This window comes from Meriones unguiculatus, chromosome 8 (genome assembly GCF_030254825.1).
Source record: "Meriones unguiculatus strain TT.TT164.6M chromosome 8, Bangor_MerUng_6.1, whole genome shotgun sequence".
Classification (NCBI taxonomy): domain Eukaryota; kingdom Metazoa; phylum Chordata; class Mammalia; order Rodentia; family Muridae; genus Meriones; species Meriones unguiculatus.
In genome coordinates this window covers 37,349,978-37,357,291 of record NC_083356.1, presented here as the reverse complement: position 1 = coordinate 37,357,291, position 7,314 = coordinate 37,349,978, and positions in this window count along the sequence as shown.

Below are 7,314 nucleotides of genomic sequence, written 5' to 3'. Positions count from 1 at the left end.
TACACATTGGATACCAAATGGAAATCCGGGAACAATTACTTCTCTTGGTTTTGGATATATTCAGTTTTAACGACAGTGCAAAACTCTCCTTTGAAGCAACTGTGTCAGTTCACACTTTTACAAACAGCAACATGAGAACTCTGCCTAGCGCAGTGGCACTCAACCTGAGGGGTCAAATGACACTTTTACAGGGCCACACGTTAAATATCCTACATATCACACATTTACATTATGATTCTTAACAATAGCGAAATTATAGTTACGTAGTAGCAATGAAAATAATTGTGTATGTATGTGTCACCACAATGTGAGAAACTGTATTAAAAGAGTCTCAGCATCAGGGAGGCTGAGAACCACTGATCTAGTGTGATACAGTTTTTGACTTTTGTGGATTTGACTGTGAGTAGTGGCAGCCAGCAGTGCTTAGGGGAAAATGAGCACACCTTATGCTCATGATTGCATCAAATATTTGCGTGTCTCTTGAGATATGAGTTGCCCATTCATGTCATTTCCAGTTTTGTTCATCAGTTTGGGGACATCTCAGTGATTTCAAGAGATTTAATGTATAAATATGTTAAAGCACATTAACACTCATACATAAAAATGAACCTTATATTCTTATGAACTACTAATAGTTGTGTTTAGTTTGTTGATCTTCTTTTGACTTGTATCACAGCTCAGCTACAAAGAAAACTTTTCTAATTATTATTTAGTTGGAAGAGTGTTTCAATTCTCAGAAACATAAAAAAATAATTGTTCTCTTAAAGTTTTTGGAACATATTTTTATATAGAAGCTTTGTACAGTTTTCTAATGATATCCTAAGGTTTATATATTTTAATTTAAAATAATATTCCGTCAAAAAGATATAAATGTATCTGATGCTAAGGTGAGGTCTTTGATCCACTTGAATTTGAGTTTTGTGCAGGGAGATAAATATGGATCTATTTGCATTTTCTACATGTGGACATCCAGTTAGACCAAGACCATTTGGTGAAGATGCTATTATTTTCCCATTGTATAGTTTTGGCTCTTTTTTCAGAAATCAAGTGACCATAGGCATGTGGGTTTATTTCTGGGTTTTCAATTTGATTCTACGGATCAACTAGTTTATTTTTATGCTAGTACCATGCGATTTTTATTACTATTGCTCTGTAGCATATTTTGAAGTCAGAAATGGAGATACCTCTAGAAGTTCTTTTATTGTATAGAATTTTTCTTTCTTTCTTTCTTTCTTTCTTTCTTTCTTTCTTTCTTTCTTTCTTTCTTTCTTTCTTTTCTTTCATTTTCTTTTTCTTTTTTAAAGCTATTCTGGGGTTTTTTTGTTTATTTGCTCTTCCATATGAAGTTTAGTATTATTCTTTCAAGGTTTGTAAAGAACTAATGTTGGTATTTTGATGGGGATTGCATTGAAGCTGTATAAATCTCCCTTGGAAGGGGAGATAGAATAGACAGAGGTAGTTGCTGAAGAGAGGCAGCAAGGTAGAAAAGAGGGCACAGAGATTTAAGAAGATAGAGATAAGATCTGGGGAGAGCAAGGGTGAGAGGACAAAAAGACTGTAGGGAAAAGAGAAATGAGGGTGGGAGTATCTCTGGAATAAGCTGGAGAACTAAGTCAGGGTAAGGCTCCTGGAAGAATAAGAGGGGTACTCAAGCAGAGGCTCCTAGCAGAGGATATAGAGACTGAAGAAGACATCCTCTAACTAGACTGGTCTCCTAGCAAAGGAAGGGGAACACCAACAAACCCGCAAAAAGTCTGACTTAAAATTTACCCTGCCTACAAGATGAGCAGGGATAAAAACAGAGCAGATAGAGCAGAGATTGAAGGAATGCCCAGCCAATGCCTGGCTCAACCAAAGACCCCCCATCTTGGAGAGTGCTAACCCCTGACACTATGAATGATACTCTTCTTATCTTGCAGACAGGAGCCTGACAGAGTTGTCCTCTGAGAGGTGCTACCCAACAGTACCTCAAAACAGATGCTGAGATTCACAGCCAAAAACTTGGTGATGCTTACGGAGTCTTGTGCAAAATTGGGAGGAAAGAGAAAAGAACCTGGAGGTGACAGGAACTCCACAACAAGACCAACATGGCCAACTAACCAGGGCCTAGAGAGGCTTACTGAGATTGAAGAATCAACCAAGGACCATACACAAACTGGACTTAGACTCCCTACAAAGATGAAGCAGATGGACAGCGTAAGCTTCATGTGGGTCCTCTAGTAAGAGAAGTGGACATGTACTCACTTGACATCTTTTTTGATCACTTTCCTCTGGCAGAACTGCCTTGCAGCCCACAGGGGAAGAGAACAAGCTCAGTCCTGATGCAACTTGATGAGCTGTGGTGGATGGAAGATGGAGCTGCCCCTTTCTTAGGAAAAGCAGAGGAGGGAGAGGAAAAGAGAGGGAGGAAGGAAGGGAAGGACTGGGAGCAGAGGAGGGATGAGACTACAACAAAGATGTAAAGCTAATTTTTTAAAAAAAAATGAATGTACACATTAACAAGAAGGTGAGGCATTATAGGTAGAAAAGAGGTGTCCCTCATGGGCTTACATGTTGAAAGCTTGGTCTTCAGACAGTGAAGCTATTTAGGAAACTTTACTCAAGGCCTCGCTGAAGGAAGAATGTCACAGCAGTAATCTTGCTCTGTCTTCTTTCTGTCTCTCTTTCTGTTTTGGGGCTGACATGAGGTGAGCTACTTGGCTCCACCCTCCCATCCTTCTGCTTCAGCACAGGCCCAGAATCAAAAGAGCCAGCGACCAGGGAATTCAACTTCTAATAAGAAGAGGCAAAATAACCTTTTGTTTGAATTGTTTCTCTCGATTACTTGTCGCAGCACTGACAAATTGACTACATGTACAGCGTACTCTTTAAAGCCAAGTGGCTCATTAGTTGTCTAAACCTTCTTTATTAAAAGTTTATTTTGTCCACCAGTTTGAAAGGCTTTCCTGACTATATGTATGATTTTCTCACACAGAAGTTATCTACTTATTGACTCCCTGTTGCACGCAATTGAGCAGCTGTCTTTCTGTATGTGGCTCAGAACACTTTCATTATGATCCTGGAGCATACCCAAATATGTGTTAGGCTTAGTTTATTTCCATTCTCTTTGAGCTCTATTTGACATCCATTCTCATTTTCCCAACCCATTCCATAAAAAATTTAATTGATATGCTCCTATGTTCATATTGAAATCATGGATTATTAACTTCATATCTTAATGCAAAAGAGCTTTTTAATCGCTGAGAATTTAAAAGAACATCTTTTGTCTAATTCACTTCTAATTCACCAATTTCATTATGAAGTTATCTGTTCTTATGTTGTAAAATAATTTCCATTTCTCTTCATTTTGGGTAGTTATCATTTTACTCTCTAATAGTGATACTTGTTTCTTTCCAACCCTTAACGTTATTTCTTCTTATTAATGTTATTACAACTTTTACTTTGCCTACTTTTTAAAGACACACTATTGGTGATTTCGTCTTTGATTTTGCTTTTTTTTTCTGATGATTTAATGCATACAACACTTTTCTATTTTTCCTGTTTGTTCAAATGACATTCTATTTTGAAATCTTCTTCACTGTTGATACGGAGGTGCTCAGTGTTTGGACCACAGGTTAATGTTTTGTTTTGTTTTTGTTTTTTCAATGCTGTTGATTCGTTGGCCATTCTGGTTCTTTTTGATTGATTTCAGGCACAGAAAAATATGCAAATATGCATTTATTCTTTGTATGTCCTGAAGTCCAAATGTTTTGCAAATCTGTTTGAAGCATTTTATTATTCCTGACATCTTTTACGAGAAATAATGAGATGGATAGCTTACAGATTGTTTTGGGATCCCCAACAGGAAGCACATTCATGTTTAATGCTCAACTCATTCATGTGATCATATTTATGTCAGCCTGTAAGCAGAAAGCTTCTTAATTATTATTATTGATGACTTCTACAGAGGATTTCCTGAGAAATCCACATATGTTCTGAATCAGTTGCATTGTCTCCAGTTAGTCCCCAAATACCATGACTGAACTAAGATCAGGGAGCTCAGGTAGAAGCTGGCTTCATGGTTAATTAATCTCCATCAGGAGAGGTGAAGTATCCTAGGCAGTGAGAGGTGTAAGATGTGGAGCTCTGTGAGAAGGAGCCTCCGGCATACCCTTTATCCCAGTGAAGGCAGAAAACAACTTGTGAACTTTCTGCCTCTTGGTTGGGAGGAAAATGAGGGACATTTGCTTCCTCTTATCTGAAAACACCAAGATATCTGACTCATGATGCTACCTGCCTGAAAACGACAGGAACTTTCTGAATCTTGAGTGTTGCTCTAATAGAAACAGAATTTAGGATATTAAGACCAAAATGATTAAGTAAGTGCCCAGTAAATCCAAGTCTCATGTTAAACAAGGTTTAAGGCATCGAAAGAGGACAAGATAGAATTTCTCTTCTTACTTTTGAAACTAAGTTATTGAAGGAAAGAGTTCTAATTTAAAGCAGATATTCTGATAAGCATTCATGGGAGCTATGGGATAAGTCTCAAGGTTAGGAAGTTGAAGGAGACATATGAACAGCACAGATTCTTTATTAGGTTCCAAAAAGGGTGATGGAAAGAATAGTAGTCAGCAAACATGAGCATCCTGATAATGAACATTGTGAAAACATTCAATTACAGTGTGCAGAATGAGGACTGTGCGGGGGTAGGGGATGGAAGCACATAAGAACACACAGGAGTTTTTATAAGGGTGCATAAGTGCTAGACAGGAAAAGAATGGTCTAAAAATGCTCTGGGACTGTAAACAAAATAATAAAAGATAGTGCTTAGTGTAATGTAACTGCCTGCCATCTGTGCTCATATGAATTTTAATATATATTAATCCTTTTAATCCACATGCTGGCCTAGCTGTAGTGATTTGTGAAGGTCATTGCAGTTGTCCTGTAGAAAGTGAGGCAGAGATAGAGAAGATGGGAGCAAGAGTCAGGTAGGATTTAGATCACAGACATCTTATTTATATTTACGCTTACTCATGGCAAAGCAACACATAACACTTCTGAGTGCCTGAAGGGTCAGCAGAATGTGCAAAGGATGCTGATGCTTAGTGGTGGATTTTCTTGTTTGAGAAGCGAGGAAGGTACTCATTTTTCCTTTCCCTACCTCACTAGATAACACTGAGAAGCAAAACTCAAGCCCAAAAGCAGGAAATTGTTTCCTGAACAGAGAGATCTTACACAAAGTTTGAGTCTTATTCATAAAGAAGGTTACAGAGCAACCAGAAGTTAGCCTCCCTCCTTCTCTCTGATGGAAGAGTGGTAGGCTGCTTATAGAGAGAACCACACAGTATTTGGGGAGCATGAGAAGTAACTCTTCCTCCAAGCCTTGTGGCGATAGGCTCATTTCCCCTTTCAAGGGACAGAAGGCATTGGTGTATATCAAAGCTTCAGGACCCTGGTTCTCAAGACAGACCAATCTGGTTTTAATTGTTTTCACATATATTTATTTACTTTTTTACTCTCACTCTCTATTTCTCTCTCTCTCTCTCTCTCTCTCTCTCTCTCTCTCTCTCTCTCTCTCTCTCTCTCTCTGTGTGTGTGTGTGTGTGTTTATATGTGCAGGTGGATAGCTTGGAACAGTTGTTTCTCTCCTTCTACCATATGAGTTCTGGGAATTAAACACAGGTGATCAGGTTTATATGTAATTGCCTTTACACACTCAACCAACTCAACCAGGCAATTCATCAATTTTTTTAAGGCAAGTACAAGACTGGCAAGGATGAGGAGAAAGTTTAAGGTCTACCAACACTGACTGCACTTCTAGAGGACCCAGGTTCAATTCCCATAACAATCTGTAACCCTAGTAGCAGGTGATCTGATGTGCTCTTCTGACCTCTACAGGCAATTCATGCACATGCTACACACAAATAATGGGCCAAACACCCATACACATAAAAGAAAAACTGAAATGAAAAATGGTAGTCAAGCAACAACCTCTTTTCAACTTGGAGAGTAAACACACACACAGATAGAGAGTGTGTGTGAGAGAGAAAGAGAGGAGAAAGAGTAAGAGAGTGAGCGAGGACAAGAGAGGACACCCCTGTAAGCATTTTCAAGGATTCTAGATATAACTCTCTTAATCAATTAACAAAATGGATTACCATTTTCTCTTATCAGCTTTGTGTTGCATAGCTCACAAAGTTCTATCAACATTGTTTCTTTGGTCAATGGTTGAACTCAGTTTTATTGAGGGTCTATAATGTGTGAGGTATTTTACATAAATTATCTATAATCTATGCAACAGCTTGTCAACAAGGTCACATCAACAAGGTTAGCAGAAAGGAGTGAAACATGGATTCAAACTTCATATTTATCCTACTCAAAAATCTGTGTGTGTGTTTGTGTGTGTATATGTATGTACATGAGTAATAGCACACATGTGCAGTTTACAGGACATTTATAGCTGTTAGGGCTTTTCTTCCTTTCTTTTCTGCTTTTGGTTTTTTGTTTTGTTTCATTTTTTTTCTTTTTGAGACAGGGTTTCTCTGCGTAACCTTAGCTGTCCTAGACTTGCTTTGTAGACATGGCTGGCCTTAAACTTGCAGACATCCACCTGCTTCTGCCTCCCTTAGTGCTAGTATTAAAGGCATGTGGCACTATGCCTGGCTTAGTCCTTTGCCTTTAACATGTGAGTCCTCGGGATCAAACTCAGATCATCAGGCGTCATGGCAAGCTTCCATCCCCACTGGGACAACTCATTGGCTTTTGAAAATAAATTATTTATATCATATCAAATTAAGTATTAAAATGGACATTGCAAAGTAGAACCACATCCTCTTTGTTACCTTACAGATAAGACTTTGGCCAAGGCTGTCCTTTTACTTCTGTCTCTATTTTCTTATGTCTATAATGAAGAAATTTGGAAATGTGTAACATTTTTAGATTCCGTTCCAATGAGACTGAGTGGCTGCTAGCCAACAAACTGAAATCTTGAGCTGAAGAAGATGGGAAAGACATATCTGGAAAACACAGGTGCAAGCATTTGAAAAGAGAAGTTGGGAATGGCAGCTGAGGTAAAGACCCATACATATACTCCTCTGCACAGGGAAGTGTCTCATATTGATGACCTAATAGATGCTAACATTTACTCCTCTGAGAAATTCAAAGGGCTAGACAGTCAAAATGGAATTCTAGTGCAACTTCAGTGAATTATAATAAAGGGATTTGCTGACCTGGCACTCACTTCCCTCAGGGACATTACTATCCAAAGGACATGTTTTCAATATAAGCATCCTGGACTCACCAAAACAGTATAGGATCCAGGTCCACTCTGCTCAG